This window comes from Sphaeramia orbicularis, chromosome 15 (assembly GCF_902148855.1).
Source record: "Sphaeramia orbicularis chromosome 15, fSphaOr1.1, whole genome shotgun sequence".
NCBI classification, from domain to species: domain Eukaryota; kingdom Metazoa; phylum Chordata; class Actinopteri; order Kurtiformes; family Apogonidae; genus Sphaeramia; species Sphaeramia orbicularis.
In genome coordinates this window covers 5,832,652-5,856,516 of record NC_043971.1, presented here as the reverse complement: position 1 = coordinate 5,856,516, position 23,865 = coordinate 5,832,652, and the positions used below count along the sequence as shown (strand labels likewise).

The window sequence follows — 23,865 nt, the reverse complement described above, 5'->3', positions numbered from 1 at the left end:
ACCTGTTGATCCACTAATTCTATCAATACATGGAAATAATTGGTGTAAAATGCAAATGCATAAAAAAAGACAAACACAAATCCTTCAGTAGTTGGAGACTCACCCTTATATTTCAACTATACTATATGGACAAAAGTATTTGGACATGTTGAATTCAGGTATTTCTTTCTTTTCAGGTGTTCTCTTTTCCGATTAAACTTTAAGGAAATATTGATGTTTATAAACTATATGGACATAAATATTGGGACACATCATGCCTACAGTTGTAAGATGTCCTGTTCATGATGATTGGAGATAAAAAACATCAATGTTTCCTTCAAGTTTAATGGGAGATTTTTCTTCCTCAGTGAGATGTGAAGAAGTAGATGGTTAGTTGTGATAAAAAATTATCATTTACAGTAAGAGCATGAAAAATATTTTTAAAAAATTTAGTAGTAGAACATTTAAAATCATAGTCATGGATAAAAAAAAACAAACAAGGAAAACTAAATTAATGTTGAGAGAAATTAAGTAAAAACCATCTCTGAGGCATTTTGGAATCAAAGATAAAGGTTTAACCCAAAAAAGACCCAAACATCCACTGTTGACCAAAACCATCTACTGTACTGATCTAAAATGTTTAATACCTGTTGATCCACTAATTCTATCAATACATGTAAATAATTGGTGTAAAATGCAGTTCTTCATCTTTTCGTGGTGATCAGATATGACCCATTTGGACGTTCAGAGGCTCCGTAGTTACCATGGAAACACCATCATCTTCTACAATATTGCTTCACCAGTAAAACCCATTGAGTTTAATACATGACAGTGGATGGACACACTGAGTTTATGTTCAGTTATTGATAGATATGACTGAAAAAGTCCCTTTTTCATCATCAGTAACTCTCTAATCTCTGCTGCTCAGTGACGTCTTTAACCAGATATAAACAGAGGTGAAGCTCACTTCAAAATAAAACACACTGGCTGTGGATCAACCATGGTCAGATTAGATGATCATCATCATTAAATGACCTGCAAATTATTATTTTCATCCATGATTCTTCTTTTATTTTTTCACTTCCTTGCCTGCTACCCGCCTGCATTTTGTTTAATTTTACCTGTGCCCATGCCTGTGAATTTTTTTTTTTTTTTTTACCCGTCTCTGTATGTTTTTGCGGGTTACCTGTTGGGTATCAGTCTACCTGGTGCAGGACTCTGGTCAGTACCATTCACTGTGGAATTAGAAAACAGAAACTTTTATGATTTTGTCTGGTTAAATAAGTATTATTTCTTATGTGGTATATGATATTCTGTTCATGCTTTCTTTTCTTATATTCATCATTTAATAGGTCTTACAGGGTGGGGAAGCAAAATTTACAATGAACATTTAGTTGTTTTTTCTCAGCAGGCACTACGTCAATTGTTTTGAAACCAAACATATATTGATGTCATAATCATACCTAACACTATTATCCATACCTTTTCAGAAACTTTTGCCCATATGAGTAATCAGGAAAGCAAACGTCAAAGAGTGTGTGATTTGCTGAATGCACTCGTCACACCAAAGGAGATTTCAAAAATAGTTGGAGTGTCCATAAAGACTGTTTATAATGGAAAGAAGAGAATGACTATGAGCAAAACTATTACGAGAAAGTCTTAAAGATACTATTAAAGAAGAATGGGAGAAGTTGTCACCCGAATATTTGAGGAACACTTGCGCAAGTTTCAGGAAGCGTGTGAAGGCAGTTATTGAGAAAGAAGGAGGACACATAGAATAAAAACATTTTCTATTATGGACATTTTCTTGTAGCAAATAAATTCTCATGACTTTCAATAAACTAATTGGTCATACACTGTCTTTCAATCCCTGCCTCAAAATATTGTACATTTTGCTTCCCCGCCCTGTATGTATTTTATTTTATTGTAATTTTGTTTGTTTGTTGTTTTTTTTTCTCTCTCTCTTCTGCCCAGTTTACTCAGTTCTGGTTGTAGTTGTTGTTTCCATTATCATTAATTCCATGGTTGTTACTGTTTGTATTGTTGACACTGTCTTGTGAGAGTCTTCGCCACCTTCTTCTTTCTTGCTCTCTCCCCTTCACCCTCCCCCTCCCCACACACACATGTCAGGTCCGGCATTGAAACGTGGTTCAACAAAACTCATAATAAAGACAGTAGAATATCAAGGGGAGCTTCATATACTTTATGAAGTTTCCCTTGGCAAAGAGAATTTGTTTGGCACCAAAAGGAGCCAGACTACCATTCTGCTGTTAGGATACTGGACAAGACAAGTTAGAAAAAAAAGAAAAAAAGTATTGTTTCATTCATGGCACAAAAAAAAAAAAAATGCAGTTTTACTTTTACTTTTGTACCTTATTACAATTGAGAAATAGTTCTTTTTTACTTTTACTTAAGTAAAGGAGTTGAGTCAGTACTTGCTGATCAGCTGTACTTCTACCCACTTCTACTTAAGTACAGAATGTGAGTACTTTTACCACCTCTGGGCATAAATGAGGTCTTCATCTATAAACTGTTCAGTGTGGTGACATCTGTCATTTCTGCTTGTGTCTGAGGTTTATGCTCATATTTGTTCTGTGGAACTTTTCACTCTGCATGTACTGAAGTAAACTCTGTCAAAGCTCCTCAGAGCGTCTTTAATATTCAGTGTTTATCCTTGCTCGGTGCCCTGTGATCCAGTGTTTCTCGCTCTTGGAGGGAAGCCTGGAGCCCTCGCTGTGAAGATGTATCGCCCCGGGTAAACTGTCAGCCTGATGACATTCTTATTACGCTCGCTCTAAAAGCCTAGCAGGCGCGTTATGAGCAGCCTGGCTCCCAAACACGGCGTCTGTAACAGGAGGTTGGGTCCGTCCGGCCAAATGCAGCCCTCCCACAGACCTTCACACATGCCAACCCAGTGTTCCCAGTCCTGGGGATCTGGCTCAGATCAGGTCCAAAAACTGTCAAGGCTTCTCATGGTTACACTGGCAGACTCTGAACGCTTTGGGACACAGCTAGCGTTGGCTGGGATGATAGGAACGTTTATTTTTCTGTGAAAATAAGGACACCTAATTCCTAAAAGTCAAACACGCATGTTCAAAATACAGTTACACCACTATCCAACACTGGATTTCTTGATTGTCTAGGGCCAGTGAAACGTCACAGCTAGGGATGTTAGAAAATATCAGTTCTGCAATATATCGCGATATTTCATTTCACAATACTGTATCGATATTAAAAAGTACTGTATCAATATTTTCAGGTATTTATTCAAATGCAGATATGATGCAGGTTCATTTTTGTTTTTTGTTTTTCTTTAGTGTTTATATCTTATTTATTATTATTTAACGCTGTTTTATTAAATAATGGTTATTTGAAGCTTCCTAAAAGCACCTTTTACTGTCTGAGAGGCAGATGTTAGTTCCTTTGTTGGGACAAAAATAATATTCTGATGTTAGTTCTGAACTAATAGAATATGAACATTTGAACAGGATCTTAAACTGTAATGTTTGGAAAACAGAATTTAAGTTTTAACACAGGAACATTTTGGGACATAGCAATAGATCCTGTTGTGATTTTAAAAAAAAAGTGTTTAGTATTTGTGCATATTGCTGGTGTAATTAAAATCTTCCAAGAAATAATCCTTTTTAAAAAAGAAACAAAAAAAAATTCCCTTTTTAACAGTATACCGATATATCGTGATATATCGTATCGTCATCCTAGTATTGTGATTTGTATCGTATCACCAGATTCTTGCCAATACACACCCCTAGTCACAACTGGTTAGTAAACTTAGAAAATAACTGACTGTAGTCAAATTGAATTGAAATTTTTTTGTTTCCAAGCAGCAATTTGGTTTTTTAACAGTAATTCAGACGATCAAACACAGGATTTGAAAGTAAAAAGCTAAAATAAAGTGAAAACACTGAATTAACCAGTAAATAAATAAGAATATATAAAGTACAATTAGCACATAGTTGTCATCATGAATATAACTGAATGCCTTAAGGCTGATTTAAATATTATACTAAATATTAAATAATGCACTAAATGACCTGATCAAGCTAATGGTAAGAAGGTTTGTAAGTCTAGAAAATAATCAAATTGAAATCTTTATTGTCCCCAAGGGATTAGGGATGCACTGATCTGATACCAGTATCCGGCATCGGCTCCAATACTCAGTGTGTGTACTTGTATTTGTACTCATAAAAGTAATCTGATACAAATGCACCGATACCACTTACAGCCATGTGACAGTCACAGTTCAGAGCAGCAGGTACGAGGAGGAGGAATAATGTGTGTGGAGTGTGAAGAGTGTGGAGATTGAACCAAATAAACAACGGTGATAAAAGTAACGCTGACTGACAGTAATGTTCCAGACACAGACAGATACAGACGCAGCGTTCTGTCCGTCCTCTGCGTACATTTCATCCGTTTTCCAGGTGCTGGAGGATGCGTACCCAGACAGAGAATACCAGCAGGAACCGTGGAGGTAGAGGATCTGTTCAAAGAGCCACTGTGAGAGTTAGAGAAAAACTACTGACACATTTAGGACAACTACCCAGGGCTGGACCAGGGGTACAGAGCGGTGCAGACCACCACCAGCGGAAGTGAAAACCAAACTTCTGTCTCATGTCTCTTTTCTCTTCCTGCTGAAGCTAAGCTTTTAAACCTTACCAGTGAAAACGCTGCAACATTAGTATCACAGTAGTGTTACCTCTGTCGTCTCCATGTTTGCTATTACTGACTTTCTTCTTCTTCTTCTCAAAAAACTTTCCTCTTCTTCGTGGTATTTGTCCAGTATGGTTAATTCAGAGCGGCGCCCCCTGGTGGATTAAGTGAGAAACGCTCATTCCAACACATTAACCCTTTCATGCATAAGTCACTACAGTGGACAGTTCTTCTCCAGCTGTTCTCTTGTATATTCATGGGTTTAGTTGTTTTAGTTCCATATCAGCCAACACAGTGGACACTTATGCATCATCTCATATCCTGACATTCAGACCATTACTATAACTTTGCTGTTCTTGATAAACCTGATCTGCACTAACATGTTTGAGTGTAAATCAATTGTTATTTGTTAGACAAGGAGGGTTTTTTTTGCACATTATCTCAATGAAGTGAGGAATTAATAGCATTAGAATATGTTAAAATGTGAGACGACATCAGATTAGCAGCATTAAACATGTTTTTATTTCATTGTTTTCATATCCCTCTCTGATATTGGGTTTTAAACACGTTTCTTTACTTCAAAAATGAAATGCATGGATATTTTTGTAACTCCACAGAAAAAAAAACTTGATTGCATTGGGGTTTTTTTTTCATGCCTAGGGAGGAATAAAAACACTCAAGAAAAAAATCTTGACTAAGGTTCTCACAATTAATGCATGAAAGGGTTAAATGTCAGTAGCAGCACTTTGTTCCAGTCAGACTAATGACAACGACAATAAAGCACATTTACAAGAGGAACTAACAACTGGAATGGGATTATTAAGTACTCGTATCGGTACTCGGTATCGGCAAGTACTCAAATGTAAGTACTCATACTCGTACTCAGTCTGGAAAAAAGTGGTATCGATGCATCCCTACAAGAGATAATTTGGTTTTGAACAGTAATTATCACAATGTGTTGCTGCAACTCTGGTTGGATTCTGGTTGTAAAATGTTATAGATTTGAGCTGATTTGTGACTGAAACTTCAATTATTTGCTGTTGATTAGAACTGAAACTCCTGAAAAGGTGGTGACGGTCGTAGATGTTGTGTTTCTGTGCAGTTACATTAGATCCATGAGTTAAAAGGAACAGACTTGGATTCATCCTAAACTCCGTCATTATCAACACGAGTGCGTAATCCAGTTCTGAGGCTCGTAACGGCTGCACTGTATAAATTACATACATTTCCTTTTATGCTGCAGTTGTTTGAAATGAACTTCAAATAGCTCGGTGAAGGAATGTGTAGAATCCCAGGCTGCTGTCCGGCGTGGAAGCTGTTTATGGAAGAGAGCTGAGGGTGGGGGGGGTGGGAGGGGTAGGAGGGGGGGTCTTCTCAGTTAGGGGGTTAAGCTGCTGCTCCGGAGCGGCCCTTTCGATCCATGTTTGGAGCTGTTTGGTGGGATCCACGCTGAGCACTGGAGAGCTTCTTTCACTGTGCCATTTGTTGACAAAGCAGAAGTCAAAGGCTGTTGCGTAACGGCCCTTTCTGTCCGTCCATAGTACAACAGTGGGTGATGAGAGCGCTTTTGTATGGACAGAGCTCTGTTTTAAGGCGGACCCTGACTGTGGCACAAAGACCCCCTGCGTTAAATACATCATAGTTCAACTCGGTGTCATCCCACCCTTGTTTATTTGAGGGGAAAATACAGAAGCACTTTCAGATCAAGTGACTGTTGGGGGCAAATAGAGGAGAGTCTGCTCATACTGGACTCATAAAAGTGTTCATGGAAAAATCAATTTTCATCCAAACCTGCACTAGCCTGTATTTGCAGAAGTTAGATGAATATATTGGCTGTCATCCAGTTGGTCTTTCCTGCTGGTCCATCAGATGAGTCAGTGAAGGAACATTTTCTTTGACCTTCAATCTTCTATTGGAAATATACATTCATGTTTCTTTCAAATAAACCCGACAGGCTGCAGCTGACCCACGGCCTTTTATGAAGTTTTAGGCGCAAAGTTGTGGGAAGAAATAAATAAAAGGATGAAATCACATATTTTGCGGGTAAAATTCATTTAAGGAATAATTAAGTTACCTGTGAGGAAACAATTAAAATCCAGGCCACCAATGTTCATCCCTAAAAGTCAGTTTACCAGAGGCTAATAGTAAGTAAGTAAGTAAGTAAGTAAGTAAAGCTTTATTTATATAGCACTTTTTAAAACAACATGTTACAAAGTGTTTCACATAAAGGGGAGATAAATCAAATCAAATCAAATTTTAAGTCAATTTACAGAAACCCAACAGAATCCTCCAGGAGGCAAACACTTATGACTGGTGACAGTGGCGAGGAAAAACTTCCCTTTAACAGCAGAAACCTGGAGCAGACCGAGACCTGTCTGCCTTGGCCAGTTGGGGTTAGAGTGAGAAAGTAGAGGAGGAGAAAAGAGAGAGCGATAGAGATAGAGAGAGACTGGGGGAGAGGGTGGAGACGGGGGAGGTAGGTGGAGACACATGCACAGGTAACCGAACTAGAACATGTATAGAACAGTATAATAAACACTATCGTAATTATATGGATGAGTGATGACGATAAAGGTGGAGAGAGGCAGGACCACAGCAGCAGGTCCAGAGATGATCTTAGGAAAACCTGTGAAGATCCAGGGAAAAACCAGTGATGATCCTGGGAAAACCTGTGAGGTGTTAAAGCACAGAGATTCCAGGGAAGAAGTCAAGTCAGTAACATGAATTCACTGGGGTGTAAACAGAAGAGATTTAATGAAATACTTGTTTATAAAAGTGAGTTTTTAAGAGTCGCTTGAAGGTGTCTATAGAATCTAATGATCTGATGGGATGGGGAAGACTATTCCAGAGGGTTGGGGCCAGAATTGCAAAAGCACTGGTCGCCTTTTGTTGAGAAGTTGGAGCGGGGGATGGATAGGAGGTTAATGTTTGATGAACGGAGTGGTTGTGGCGGTGAGTAGGGAACTAGGAGGTCAGAAATGGAACTGGGGGTGAGGTTGTGCCAGGCTTTAAAAGTAATTAGGAGTATTTTGAAGTGGATGCGGAATTTTATTTAATTTATGAAATAAACAATGAAAATTATTTTAAAAATGTTAAAAAACATGTTTAAACAGCATTAAGTGCAGTATAAAAGAACAATATTAAAAAAAGACAACAGAAAAAAGAGCAAGGGAAAAAATATAAAACAAAAATAATACATTAGAATTTGCTTATTTATTTCTTTAAAAAAAGGGAGGGGGGGCTAACAGAGACATGTTTACAGTCTGATGAATCTATAAATAGCTCTGACTTTGACAGCTAACATTAGCTTGACTGCCGAGTTGGACATTCAGAGTTCTTGTTTATTGAATAAAACATTTTAGTTTTCACTGATGTGGATGAGAAGTTACATTTGAACGAGTCTGTCATAAAGTTCACTGTTTTGTAAGTACAAAACTCTGGGTGTTAGTGCAGAAGTTACTTAACGTTAGCACTAATTAATAGCAGAGAATTTGTTTCATGACAGTTTCATCCATGGATGGGTGAGTAAAAATGGATTTTAGACCCAAAGTACAAGGTTTTATTTTAAACAGAAAACTAATAATTGATGCATAAGCTAAAATAAGTTTCTGACATCCATGTTACTTCTTTGTTATGCAGCTCATTGCATATTCCAACTAGCCCAATATGCTCACATTATACAATGCAGAAACTTCACAGATATTAAAATGTATTTTTTATTATTTAGATGATTTATAACATAAAATCTGCCTGTTATAAAAGCTGGAAACTTTTTTCAGTTGTAGTTGTAAAAATTGGCTCCATCCTTCACTATTTTTAAGCTCCACCCTTTTGTCCAAATATGGGCACTAATGATCCCAAAAAACCAAGATGGGGTCTGTAAAAAAGGGCAAAGTCTTTAACCAGCAGTACTCGATGTACTGTCAAATATTTACACACATATATGGTTATGTATTTATTAAGATAAGTTATGCTAATTCCTTAGTTTGCTTAAAGCAGACATAGAATTACTTTTTGCTTTTATTGTTTGGTAGATAAATATGGTTAGCAAATTGCCCCAAACTATTCCTTAAGCTCACAAATTAATGTAAAAAAAAAAAAAAAAAAGTAAATTATAATGAACTTATTTCAGCATTCAAACTTTCCAAACCTTCACTGATTCCAGACTGGCGTTTCATTTCACTATTGTTGGGTGGGTGGATATAGATGTCCTCCCTCCATAGACGTAAACAGTGTTTCCTTGAAATGCAATGTTTATAATTAGCACAAGTGCTTTCTATGCATATCATTATATAATATAAAGTTACATAATCATATGCTGAGGTGGAGTGTTTTTAACAGGATAGCTGAGTCCCTGTAGGTTTAGTCACCGTCCTCTACATGTGAAGATGCTGGTTTCACAGAGTACCACCTCTGTTTTGGTTCTTGAATGTTTTAGTGGATCCTTACATATATGGTGATGAAAATGTTATGTTCTTGTCCTGTAAATCTGATTTCTTTACCTTTAAGCTCAAAATGACATAAATAGTAGTTAAATAAAAGGTAGAGAGTAGAGAAAGAGTAAATGTCTAATGCTCCAACAGTGGGACTGTGCAGTTTAAGTAGTGGAATGTTTGTTTGTTGATGTCAATTTATTTTCTTAGTTCTTATCATTATTATTATCATTATTATTATTATTATTATTATTATTATTATTATTATTATTATTAGTAGTAGTAGTAGTAGTAGTAGTAGTAGTAGTAGTAGTAGGGCTGGGTATCATGGCCAATTTCCATATTTGATTCGATTTTGATCCATAAGGTTCTGAATCAATTAATCATGACTCGATTTGATTTGATTCAATATTGATTCGGTTCAGTATTAGTTGATTGATTCAGAGTGATTAAGTGATACCAAAGTACAATTTTGGGTTGTAACCTGATTATTCGACTACCGCAGTCATGTAACACATCAGTACTGGTATCAGTATTGATATTAGAAAGGAAATAAGTATGACATTTCAGCAGTAATTTGCTGAATGTGCTCTTAAATAATGAACAGGACACAAACATGTCCATGTTTCTGCAGTGGCTCAGAACGGACTTCTTCGTCATCTGTATTCTGTTTTATGGCTGGAGGCTTCTACTCACTGGGGGGGTGCGCTCCATGATTGTTGGTTGAAGCGGCGTGGGGCTGGGGGGTGCGCATGCTCCGTGAATGTTGGTTGGGGGGGGGGGGGGGGGTAGCGTAGCGGTGGGACATTGTTGGTCGCTTTACTCTTCCTCTAACTCCATACTCAGCCATAGGTGATAGTATGGATCCAAGTTATTATTCCAAGAACGACCAGCTTCTGCGACTCGCTGGGCAGCCAGTTCCTTCACACTGTGGGTTGAAGTTTGAGCCGGGAGGACCTCCAGCGGAGGGGTTTTCCCCACCCTTCCTCCACGTCTTTTCCACACCAGAGCCGTCGCGAGTGAGACCAAGTCTCCCCAGAGGTTGGCAAGACGGAGCCACCTGCGCTTCTGCGTACTCCCGGTCCTGCTCTGAAAAATTTATCTCATCCACTATTAATCGATGATGCAAAATTAAAATGAGATCGATCTAAGATCGATTAAATCAATTTTTTTACCCAGCCCAAAGTAGTAGTAGTAGTACTTACCTTACTTTTATGACTTATCTATATATTAAAAGCCAAGTGGCCTCTGTGTGTGTGTGTGTGTATGTGTGTGTGTCCAGGGCTTCACACTAAATCCGTACAGAGCTGACTGCTGCAGTTTGTCATATTTATGTACTTTTGGTTAAGCAAGACAGTAGTGAAAACGGTAAATTGATAGGACAAATATTTTGGGAGATATTAGTAATTTTGGAATACAATAGGCTTACAATCATGTTGCTATGGCCAGAACGCTCTGGCAGTGACTACTGGACAAATGCGGTACAGCATGCACGAATACACAACAGCATAAAATCTACCACATCTAGAACCTGTGGATCCCCACACAAGTTATTTATGTATTGTTGTTACAACTGTTACTGTTATCAATATCAATATTGGTAGTTGAGATAAGGACATGATTTACCTGATTTAAAATTAAATATGTATTCTCTTCTTTTGTATATCTAGCAATGATTTTTTTTTTTCATGTGGAAACATTGTGTTAATTGTAAATAGGGTTAGCCAAAGTAAATCAGAGAGAGAGAGAGAGCCTGTTTTTTCGACTACTGTTTTTATACTCATTATTATTATTAGTTCTTTCTGTTACATGTACATTCGTTGTTGTGCTTCTATTGGAACCTTAATTTTTTGAGGGTTCTGCCTAAGGGATCAATAAAGTTTTATGTATTCTAATCTAGTCTAGTCTTATCTAATCTAATCTAGTGTAGTGTAATCTAATCTAATCTAATCTAATCTAATATGATATAACATAATATAAATGCTTGGTAAATGTGTGTTAAAATAACCCCCAGGTATTCATGGATTGTAGTTTGTCCAGTGCTCCTGATTTGTTTCCATTTAAATCTCATTGTTAAATACTTTTCTGACATAATGTAAGCAGTGCAGTCGTTCATCCTGAGGTAAACCATGTCCTCATCCATGCTCTTTTCTCCCTGGGGGGGGTATGGTGGTAGTGGTGGTGATGGTGGTGGTGGTGGTGGGGGGGGGTCTGCTTCATGCGCTGCTCTGCACAGTTGTTGAGTGGGTGCCACATTCCCAGGTGGCATGTGGTGACAGCTCCATCTGGACACGCCTGTTGTCAAAAACAAACAGACCCCCAGCATGGTGAGGTTCAAGGTCAAACCTGGGCCCGGCCCACCCAGACCAGACCCTCAAAGCCCAGCCGGGGGTCTCAGGAGGCTTCAGAGCGAGCTGCGGACGCTTTAGTTTGACAGAGTCCGTCCCCGCTTCGCAGAGTGGGTAAATGACCGCTGCCTTCTGGGAGACGCTCCATTTGGAAAGGTATGTTAGTGACACCCATGAGCATTGGCCGGAGAATTATGGATGTGTGTGGGAGAATGGGAGGCGTAATAGAGCGATCATCTGACCTTTGATGCACATTCCTGATTTTAGGGTTTGGGAACTTTCAGGGAGAATAACATGACATTTATACCAGTGGAAATAGTCTGAGTTTTTGGATTCTGTGATGATAGACTGGACTGATGTTTGTTTGAGATGTTTTGTCACAGTTCATGTATTTTATTAGTTGGATGGTGCTTCTTTGTCTGATTCCTTCTTTTACTTTTATTTACTTGTATTATGAGCCATATTTTGCTTTTTGTAGTCTCAACCTGAACATTTTTGATGATTATATGTCATTTTAATCTAAAATATGTACTTTAGGCCAATATTTATCTTTCATGCTTGAATTCACTTCCACTCTTAAATAGAAGAATATGTGTGGTATGAATAGTTCTGTTTTTACATTGTAGGCCAATATTTATCTTTATTTACTGCTAGAATTCAGTTATTTCTATCCTTAAATAGTGTGATATAAATATGTGTGGTATGAATAGTTCTGTCCATTTTCACATTTTAGGCCAATTTTTGTCTTTATTTACTGCTATAACTCAATGATTTCTGCTGTTAAATAGTATCATATTAAGTTTGAATAGCCTAGTTCTGACTGTTTTCACATTTAGGCCAATATTTATCTTTATTTACAGCTATAATTCACTTCCACTCTTAAGTAGAAGAATATGTGTGGTATGAATAGTTTTCACATTTTAAGCCAATATTTATCTTTATTTACTGCTATAATTCAGTGGTTTCTGTCCTTAAATAGTGTGGTATAAATATGTGTGGTATGAATAGTTCTATTTTCACATTTTAAGCCAATATTTATCTTTGTTTACTGCTATAATTCAATGATTTCTCCTCTTAAATAGTGTGGTATAAATATGTGTGGTATGAATAGTTTGGTTTTTACATTGTAGGCTAATATTTACCTTTTATTTACTGCTATAATTCAGTTATTTCTGCTGTTAAATAGAGTCATATTTGGTAAGAATAGCCTAGTTCTGGCTGTTTTCACATTTTAGGCCAATATTTATGTTTATTTACAGCTATAATTCAGTTTTTTCTATCCTTAAATATAGTAGTATAAATATGTGTTGTATGAATAGTTCTGTTTTCACATTTTAGGCCAATATTTATCTTTATTTACTGCTATAATTCAATGATTTCTACTGTTAAATAGTATCATATTTGGTAAGAATAGCCTAGTTCTGGCTGTTTTCACATTTTAGTCCAATATTTATCTTTATTTACAGCTATAATTCAGTTATTTCTATCCTTAAATAGTGTGGTATAAATATGTGTAGTATGAATAGTTCTGTTTCCATATTTTAGTCCAGTATTTATCTTTATTTACTGCTATAATTCAGTGATTTCTACTGTTAAATAATGTCATATTTGGTATAAATAGCCTAGTTCTGACTGTTTTCACATTTTAGACCAATATTTATCTTTATTTACTGCTATAATTCAATAATTTCTACTGCTAAATATTATCATATTTGGTATGAATTGCCTAGTTCTGACCGTTTTCACATTTTAGGCCAATATTTGTCTTTATTTACTGCTATAATTCAATGATTTCTACTGTTAAATAGCATCATATATTTGGTATGAATACTTCTGTCCATTTTCACATTTTAGGCCTATTTTTATCTCTATTTACTGCTATAATTCAATCATTTGTACTCTTAAATAGTATTATATGTTTGCTTGGTATGACATATTCTGTCCATTTTTACATTTTAGACCAATATTTCTTGTGTTCACAAGTCTATTTTACAAGTTTTTATTGGCTTTTCTTGCATTTATACATTAATATTCTAGTTACAGGCTTTAAAGAAGAATAATCATTTTAGAGAATGTGTAGTGGTCATCAATTATATTCTTATTTATATCAGAATTTGGACCTCATTTATGATAAAATAGGATTCTTTCCTGTTTCTAGCCTATACCTTGTAACTTCATACCTTATTTTTATTTAAGTGCCGTTTCTTTTGCGTTTCTGTGCTTCAAACCTAAACATCTTCCAGACCTCTGACCTGACTATCTGCTGACCTCTGACCTCTGAGTCACTTCTAGCTCGGATCCGCCTGCTTTTGCCTCAGAGATAAGCTCATGCAGGTAAATTGCAGCTTTACGGCGGGCTAAAGTCTCGTCTTCTGTTGGTGTTTGTCTTGGCTGGATGGACGCTGCCGCTCCTTCTGCTGTTGGACTTTCTGCTCTCGTCTTGACATTTCGCAGTAGATGGATGTCTTTCTTCGCCCGGCTCATCTCTTCCTAAAAAGGCCTGGGGTCGATCTCTGCTTTTGTGTGTTTATACAGCCGAGCCAGCCCTGCATCCCAACATCTTCTCGTTATCTGTGGGTCCCAAATCCTCCTGCATCTCTGTCTTTTCATACTGTAAATTCAGCATCTCAGGGTTCACTCCAGGATACGGCGGAAATAGAGTTGAGATCAGCATGTGCGCTCCTCAGAGGAATGTCTGTTAATGGTTTTGGAAATGAGATCATGGATGCATTGCCTCTCAGGGATGCAGGGGGTCAGGAAGCGACTTGATTTTATTAAAGAGCGAAGGGAAATAAATACACAGGGTTTGAAATGCTCGGGGACGCCTCAGCTCTGAGACTGGAAGACGTTTTAAAAGGTTTTTTTTTTTCGCTTCTCGTTCCCTTGGGACTTGTTTGGAAAGGCTCCCATTTTCCCTCATCCATTTAGGCCTATTTGTGGGGGGTTTCCAGTTGGAACATCAGCCTCCTGCCTGTTCTGCAGGTTGGATAATTTACCGCCATGAGTAAACACAGCACACACTGACCCACGCAAACTATGAAGGGGAAGCGCTCCATATATATCAGAGTAACAACACTTCCATAGACCCTGCTGTAAAAAATGGTGGATTAAATATGGACCTACTTTCTGGTTCTGGAGGGGCCAATAGTTCCAAACACTGAGTGTAACGCCATCGAACCAAGGTTATAATAGTTTTGGATTTTTCATTATGGTTTAGTTTTATTTAGTTTTGACTTTTTTTTCTCTAATTCAGTTAGTTTTAATTAGTTTTATAGCAGGTTTGCTAGTTTTTATTAGTTTTCATTTTCTTCGAAATGCTTAGTTTTAGTTTAGTTTTATTTTTTTCATTTCTTCACTGTCGTATTCAAATAAATCCCAGACAGGACTCTGCTGCTTTTTCCCAACTTTAGTCTCCATGTTTCCAGGTAGAGTGGGGACCAGAAGACGACTGGAAACCACAAGTGACGAGAAGTGACGGACTGTGAAGTGCCGCCATTTAAAATTGCTCAAGCGAAATAAATCAATTTCATATCAATCTGACAATCAATCTGGCGACCCGGCCCCGGCTAAGCGGAAGGAAATGGAGGATGGATCAATCTGACATTGACAAAGACGAAAACTATGTTTTAATTAGTTTTGTAAGCACACAATACAGTTTCAGTTAGTTATCGTTTTTTTTTTCTTTTAATTATAGTTTTTATTTATTGCAGTTAACGAAAATGTTTTTTCAATTCTAGTTTTCGTCATTTCGTTAGTTTTCGTTAACGATAATAACCTTGGTTGGAACACATTCATTTCTATTGCAGCTAATCTAGTAATTTCCAGCGCCTAAATTAATATATCGTCATCTTCCAATTTACGAGTGTATTTCCTGTATTAGTGACATTTATGTTGTAAATCCTATTTTTTTTGTTATGTGTTAGCGTTTGTATAAATGTATATCTTAAACAACTGTTCTGTTGGATTGTCAGCTGTAGTCCTATAGTTTGCTAGTTTGACTTGTCCAGCTGTTGAGATTTAACCACAATAACCACAAATTATGGAGTTTTTACGATAAGGTAATGTTAGTACAAATGTTGTTCTCAGTGGGTTGTATTTTAGTTGTTTTGCTGAACCTGGTGGTGTTTGGTTCAGTTTGTCAGCTGAGGTCATGTGATCATTAGGAGGAGAGTTACTGTAGGGCTGAGCTCTGAAAAATAAAAGTTCAGTAAAGTTATTATTCATGAGTCAAAGGAGGAGAAACTTCTATAACTTGGCATTTGTAAGATCTGACTCATCCCATAAGAATTCTGTTGAATTTTGAGTTGGTAATGTTGAGTTTTTAATGAGTTTAATGCTAACATGCTAAGTTAGCCTCTATGCTATCCTGTGGTTAATGCCTTATTGTGTGTGTTATCAGAGCAGAGCTTGGCAGACACACAGTGTTCACAGATAAACACTGTTTTCTGTTTGGACCTCAGCCCTATAATAGTAAAACTTAAAAATAAACTGTCTATCTCCGTACCAGTCCAATTACAGAATGAATGAACTTGCAAAGTTAGCACCACTCACGGAAGTAGCCTACCCAAGCTAACACCAACCTTTCCCCCCAAATTTAAGTTTTCAAACGAATAAAGTCAGTCCTTTCAGTGGTCAACCCCGCTATTCAGAAGTACAACACACACAACAGTACATACAGTAGTGACACAACAGTTGTGTGTGGTTTATTTGTATATTTACCATGTTCACTGCTGTTCGTCCCATTGAATAACATGGGGGCACTTAGTTAGTTTGGAACTATTCAGGCTTACATGAACCATGTGATCACCGGAGTGACAACATCAAAGCGTGTTGTAACTCTCTTTTTAGGGCTCTGGGGGAAGCTAAGACTTTTTTTTGTAATTTTTTTTATTAGAAAGTTTAATGAGCAATTCTTAAACATACAATCTAAACACAAACACACTAAAAATATACATTTACCTGACACATTTATAGATCAGATCTGTGAAAGGAGAGACGAGAACGAAACACAAACAAAAAAGAAAATAATTAATGAACAACACTCAGGGGTCTGCTGCACATTAAATATAAACTCATGATGTAATTTAATTGTTTTGATTAATTTATTGTTTTTCTTTTTCAAATTTTCAACGTTGTTCCAATAAGTTTTGAGATCTGTTATTGTGAATTTGTAGAAGGAGGGTCTATTTTAAGTAGTATTTTGCTAAAATAATGATTTGATTAATTATATATTTTTCATTAGCTGAGATATTTGGATCGGTGACTATAAGAAGAATTTCAAATTTGCTCAGTCAGATATATTTTTTTTAATCTTTTCGGAAATATATTTTTACCTCCACTGAGGACGGTGGAGGTTATGTTTGCATTGGGTTTATTTGTCTGTCTGTCTGTTAGCAAGGTAACTCAAACAGTTATGGAAGGATTTTGATGAAATTTTCAGGAAATGTGGATTCTGGCACAAAGAACAAATCATTACATTTTGGTGGTGATCCAGGGTGGGGTGGGGGGGTGGACGACTGACCTGCCTTGGTGGAGGTCTGCACTACACTGTTCGAGTGCTTTTTTAGTTTTATAAGTGGAACCAAAAGGAAGTCACATGAAAACAATCAACAAACACATGTTCAATAGTTTCACCCTCAGCCACAGAATGTACAAATGTTACTCATATTGGGGAAATAAAGTAGATATTTGCTTTTGAAGGGTCATATCTGTGCACAGTTTTGAATAGCACATCTTTGATTTTGTTCACAATGATATAGTGATGAGGCAGCAGGAAGATGGAGTTCCAGAGTAAGACTTTAAATACAGGATATAGAAGATTAAAATCAGAATCAACTGGACGTGGATGGATTTAGTCGGCTGAGGTCATGCTTTTTCCACCACGTCAACCCTTAGCCTGTGAGCGAATGCGCTGCTTTGTGAGTATGTTTTGTGTCTTGACTCAATCAGCCTTTTACTAATGGGGACGTCTCCTAAATCAGTGGCTGTGCCGGTGCACAATAGGAGGCCCAGGCAGCGACGCACAGGGAAGTGTTTACCAGCTGTGGACGTTTGTGCTGCCTCTGCATGCTCCACTGATGCAGCTCACATTAACATATGTTTGTTCACCCTCACATCCTCCCCTTCTCCTCCTTAAAGGGGAAACACACATGAAATGGTGACCTCAAATCTCTGCTCCTAACATCTGCCTGAAGAAACGCCGGCATCCAAATCAGGGTCCAGTACCAGTGTGTTTATTAGTGTAATGTGTCAAAGTCATTTTAGTTCAGAGGATACATTCAGTCCAGAATGATCTGCAGTGGACTGGAACAGTTCAATAATAGAAGAAGAATTTAGAAATAATGACAACTACGAATGGTTTTCATTGTTTTAGTGCAAAAAGTGTAATTACAGTTTAAAAATTGTTATATTTACAAACTATCCTTAAGAAAAAACTGTGAATGAGTGAACATTTCTGAAGAAAAATGAGTGAATTTTAACAACGTAATGACTAAGATTATCATATTTATATTTATTTGCAGAACTACTACTAATGATACTATACAAAAGTGATGATAATAATACTAATTATACTACAACCACTACTGCTACTATTATTAATACTACTACTACTACTATTACTACCTCCTCCTCCTCCTTCTTCTTCTTCTCCTTCTTCTTCTCCTACTTCTACTACTACTAGTACTACCATTAGTACTACTACTACTACCATTACTATTACTACTACTGCTACTACTACTATTACTACTATTAGTGCTACTACTACTACTATTACTATTACTACTACTAATCAAAATTTTCAAATCATCAAAATCAAATAAAAAAATCACTACTACTATACTATTATTACTGCTACTACTATCACTATTTCTATTACTACTACTGCTACTATTACTAGTACCACTACTACTACACTACTACTACTATTACTATAACTATTTATTTTTCTATTACTATTGCTATTACTACAACTGCTACTATTACTATTACTATTTCTATTACTATTACTACTACTACCATCACTATTACTACTACTACTATTACTGTTTCTATTACTACTACTGCTACTATTACTTGTACTACTACTTCTACTCCAACTATTACTACTTTTACTACTACTCCTGCTCTTACTATTACTATTTCTATTACTATTACTACCACTGCTACTATTACTTGTACTACTACTCCTACTACTTTAACTACTACTACTACTATTATTAATGCAACTACTACTATTACTATTACTACTACTACCATTACTATTACTACTACTCCTACTACCACTACTACTACTACTATTGCTACTACTACTACTGCTATTACTGTTATTAATACTACTACTATTACTATTACTATTACAGCTACTATTACTAGTACTACTACTCCTGCTACTACTACTACTAATAATATTAATAACAGAATTGTTTTGTGTTACATTAAAATGATTCCCACTGGAAACAGATTGAGCAGCGTCTAATAGCTTAATTCTACTATTTTTACTTATTAAAAACAGAAAATAAGTCATAAAGGCCTTTTACTTCCTGTAGCTTGGCTAATATTTGAGGAAATACTTGCAATGTTTTAGCCCTTTTTCAACATAAAAGTCCTGTTTCATGTTTTTTGGAGGGTGGATGAATGTGGTTGTTCTAACTGTAGCGGCTGTACACATGCATTGCCAAAGAGTTCTTTCCACACAATCCTTTTTTTCCTTGTTCACCAGTTTATTCTGGCACACATACAAAAAAAAAACATACGTCAAATGAAAAACCTGCAGTCCATCTTGGGCAGGAAAGAACGACAAAACTGCTGCTATTTTTTTTTAACCAACATTGTAAATACAAAGCAAACAAAATACATACCTGGCACACATACAAAAAAAAACCATACGTCAAATGAAAAACCCGCAGTCCGTCTTGGGCTAAAAATAAAAAAAAATAAAAATAAAAATCACAGTTAGCTAACTCCACGAACACACACAAAGAACACTGCAATTAAAAAAAAAACATACTCAACCGAAAGCCAATCATGACACCAACACAACGGCACACAACACCCACCCAAATATGACATAAAGAAAACAAAAAAATATAAAATAAAGACAGGACCAACATGCGTGCACTCACCAGGAAAGAACGACAAAACTGCTGCTATCTCCTGGGGTGCACGACCCCAGTTTGAAGGGGTGTGGGGTTCATGTCCCCAAAATAAAATTGGAATTAGCACAACAAAAGTCAGCAATGGCAAGTGGAATCCTGCACTATATACCTTAACTCTGTTACATAACCATTGTAGGAGTATTTTCCCTTCCATCCCCTTTGAAACTACCCCTCTGACTGATATATCGATGTGTTAGATGGTTAATGTGGAAGTGTCAGTGTCAGTGTTGTTGTTGTTGTTGTTGTTTTTACTGTTGTTTCTGCTGGAGCTGAAAACACACATCTGCTCCTCTCAGATCTGTACGCTGGATGATTTTAACACTAATTGAACTGAAACAATAGAAGGTTAGAGGAAAATGTCAGTATTTTATGGAGCTGTGAACACGAACTAAATTCTTCACAGTAAAAATATCCAGAACTGTTTTATTTTAATGTGCTTCTGTAGCCTTGACGTGTAAAGAACAACGTAATCGCAGCGCTCTCCGATTAACTACGGACCCACATTGTGCTTCGTCTGTCAGTGATCGTTAATAAAATATGTGTGGAGCTCCAGACTTGACTTAAACATACAGTATGTCATCGAGTTCCTCTCCGTTTGGATGCACTGGATCTGTTTTCACGGTGTAACACAACCATGGCTCTGCTGCCACTATTTCATTAGCTGTTAAGTGTGTGGTCTGTGTGGCGGTTTACTCTACATGTACCCAGCGACATCCTTAAAACTCTAAAAATGTGTCGTTTTTTTGGGTGTTCACTGCCTAAAAATATCAGAAAACAACGAGTCGGTGTCAGTTTACTTTGCTGTATTTAACATCCTACAATAATAACCATTTCTAGAATTCATCTGATTGTGTTTAACACTTTTTTCCTGAAATTAAAAGCATAAAAGCTGTGTTGTTTTTTTTTTTTATCTCTCTATTGCTAAAAGGAATGGAACAGGCCAGCAGGTGCTTAAAGATTGGAAGGAGGCACTGGATGTAGCTCGAGCTATGATCTAACTCTTTATTATCATTTTGTATTTTTATGTATTTATTTGAAATATCCAGCATGTCATGACATTTAGAAAAAGATCAATGAGATGGGCTTGGTTAGGGTTAAGGGGCTGTAAAATACGCAGGTGTTTTGTGTTATTTTTCTTTAATTTTTAAATATTTTTTTTATTAGCGATATTTAACGAGACAATGTGGACAGAAAAACAACATATAAACAAAGGGAAAATCAAACAAATAAACAAACCAAAAACAGGAGGATAATAAATGTAAAGAGCAACTAAACCAGTGTTTTTCAACCTTGGGATCGGGACCCCACATGGGGTCACCTGGAATTCAAATGGGGTCGACTAAAATTTCTAGTAATTAGTTTAAAAAAACAACAACTTACTCATAAAAAATATATGTTGAGTTGAGAGAGACAATCCCAATCCATAAAAGACAAACTGTGAGTGTGAAACTGCAGCACTGTGGTTCTGTTTATGTGTCAAATGTTCATTGTGGTCAGTTTCAGATGCTGCAGCTCTTTCATAATTCATAGTTTCAGTTCTTGTTTGTTCAGTATTAATTATCAGGCTTGTAAATCACAGCTGGACTGACTGTACATATCCTGACCAAGGAAAATCAAATTCTCCGTTTGTGCAGTAATCTACAACTGGATTTACTGCCTCCGTCCACAATAATATACATTATATAGACTAAATGTCGTTTAAAATTGACATTTATTTGAAACACAGTATAGCAAACTATTACATGATCAAAAACAAATTAATTTTAGCAAAAAAAATGTCTCTGTTTTGAATGTCTGGGGTTGCCAGAAATTTGTGATGTTAAAATGGGGTCATGAGCCAAAAAAGGTTGGAAACCACTGAAGTAAACAATACAGCTTGATTATGGGTGATAGGGAAAAAGGGGAAGAGGGGAGTGTGAATGAAAGAGAGGAGGAGAGAGGGGGGAGTGAGGGGGAGAAGAGTAATTGTTGTAATAACACAAAAATATATAATAATAATAATACCAGTAGTCTAATTTGCTAGCATTATTTTAGCAGCGGAGGCAGACACAATACAACAATGAGTTAAATAATGTAATATTTGTAATGATGTATTTGTATCAGTTACTGTCAGTTTTAGTTTACATGAATTCATTTAAATTAATATGGCTATGGGGGTGGTGGTCTTTTATCTTTTATTGTTTTAGGTATGACTGTCAATTGTAACAATGCACTTATGTATGTGTATATGTGTGTACATGTGCTTAGACGTATATCTATTCTTATTTATTTTTGTGAGTTATATCTAGATTAATGGGTTGGCACGTGTTTGTGTGTATGTATGTTTGAATTTTCTGTCTGCAGTGACAGACATGTATTGATTTGCACCTGCTACCCACTAAAAAAAAAAGATAAAAAAAAAGATTAAAAAAAAAAAAAAAGCTGTGTTTTTTACATATTTATCTTTTTTTGAGCAGTGTAACAGTACATACAAAGACACAAAATTACAGTGCATTCATTATATATTGCCTTTTCAAAAAATTCATGGGAAGGAATGCTTCTTGGAGCAAAAAAGAGTTTGTTCGAGGTGCTCTTTGGATCATAAAGTAAATATCAAACTGGAAAAAAAATCCAAGGCACTCTGTTTAAACATTAAAATGCCTTTATTAACATGGCACCGTCATATCTAGACCCAAAAAACACTTCTACACATTTTGGCTTCAAGCCTTCATTAGGAACTCAAGAAGTCAAGATAAAAAAAGATAAAAAAAAAAAAAAAAAAAAAAAAAAAAAAGCTGTATTTTTTACATATAAGACAACAATTGAACACAGGTTTTTTTTTTTTTTTTTTAATTTATTTATTTATCTTTTTTTGAGCAGTGTAACAGTACATACAAAGGAACACAAGTGCAGTGCATTCATTATATATTGTCTTTTATATCACCCCCCCCCCCCCCCCCATGCCTAAACCAACCCCTAGGGCAACAGCAGGAGCAAGAACATTATAGCATAGTGTCTGTGCAGTAGAAAATCAAATAAGTACAAGCAGTAATAAAATCTGTGATGTTCAAAAATATTAACTGAGCCAACAGGAACAGAAGAGAATAAAAATAAATAAATAAAGAAAAATAAATTATTATTAATAATAATAATAATAATAATAATAATAATAATAATAATAATAATAATAATAAAAGACATAGCTTGTAGATACATGTGCCCACTCAAACACAGTTTTAAGTCAATGTTTCCCTCAGTTCAGTTTATCGGTGTCTTCTGCAGCATTAACAGTGTTATTTTTTACTTTTGCGGGTATTTAAAGGTCATAAAAGTCACTTCATTTGCTCTTAAAACGTGCAGATACCCTGTGTGACCTGTACATTAGTCGATCAGTGCTCACGCTCATTCATTATAAAATACAGCGCGTGTTGGAAGGTGACACTGCAGCAGCGACTGGCCTAAAGTTACCCTCAACTTCATCTAATTTCATCTTTTATCAGCTGTAAAGTCAGTGGCTTTATGTAAGGCGTCTGCAGTTTTTCCGTAGATGACATCACTGAGTGCATTTATATACACATTAATCTTCCACTTATTGTTTACATCGAAGGGTTTTCCCACTAAGACACGTCTCAGATGTTGATGTTCCTCCGCTTTTATGAGGATTCTTTGGAATCTGCAGGTTTTCGTGCAGGTTCAGACCTAGAATCTCCTGTTTACAGTCAAATGAAGTCCAGACAAAGATCCTTTTCTGATGAAGATGTATGACTCTGAGAAAAAAAAAAAAAGCTGACCTTTTCAAGACGATGTTTAGGACTGAATGAGAGAGGTTGTTTTCGCACAGTGGAAAACCTATTTTTTGGGGTAAGCACAGCTGCCTGCAAACAGGAAGATCAGTGGAATATGCATTTTCATTAGACATGTGAGCATTTTTGTCTTTTTAGGAATATGGGGAAAAAACTGGAATGTTTTGCAAGGTTTTATTAAATATTAGTGCGTCTTAATAAATGTTAAAACAGACAATGTAGTTTACTTTATTCTTTGTGCTTCAGGAAATCATGAGTATTGACTGAAATTTGACCTTTTATTACATTTGCTGTATTGACTGACCACAGAAACCCTTCATTTACTGCAGATTTCAGCTCCTTTTTATTCATTTCACGTCTCTAAATGTATGTTTTCATTGTATTTTCTGTGCAGGGCTCTCCAGCAGAGGGCAGCCTCAGACCGAACGCTACTCCCAGTAAGTCTGAGCTCATCCAACCATCCACTGAAGCCTATTTGTGTTGTTTTATTGTCTTGTAA

The 23,865-nt window shown here is 36.4% G+C and overlaps 1 pseudogene; it reads left to right on the top strand.

Annotated features, from left to right (window-relative positions):
* Positions 1 to 23,865, top strand: part of LOC115434564 (sorbin and SH3 domain-containing protein 1-like) — a 125,039-nt pseudogene that overhangs the window by 16,495 nt on the left and 84,679 nt on the right.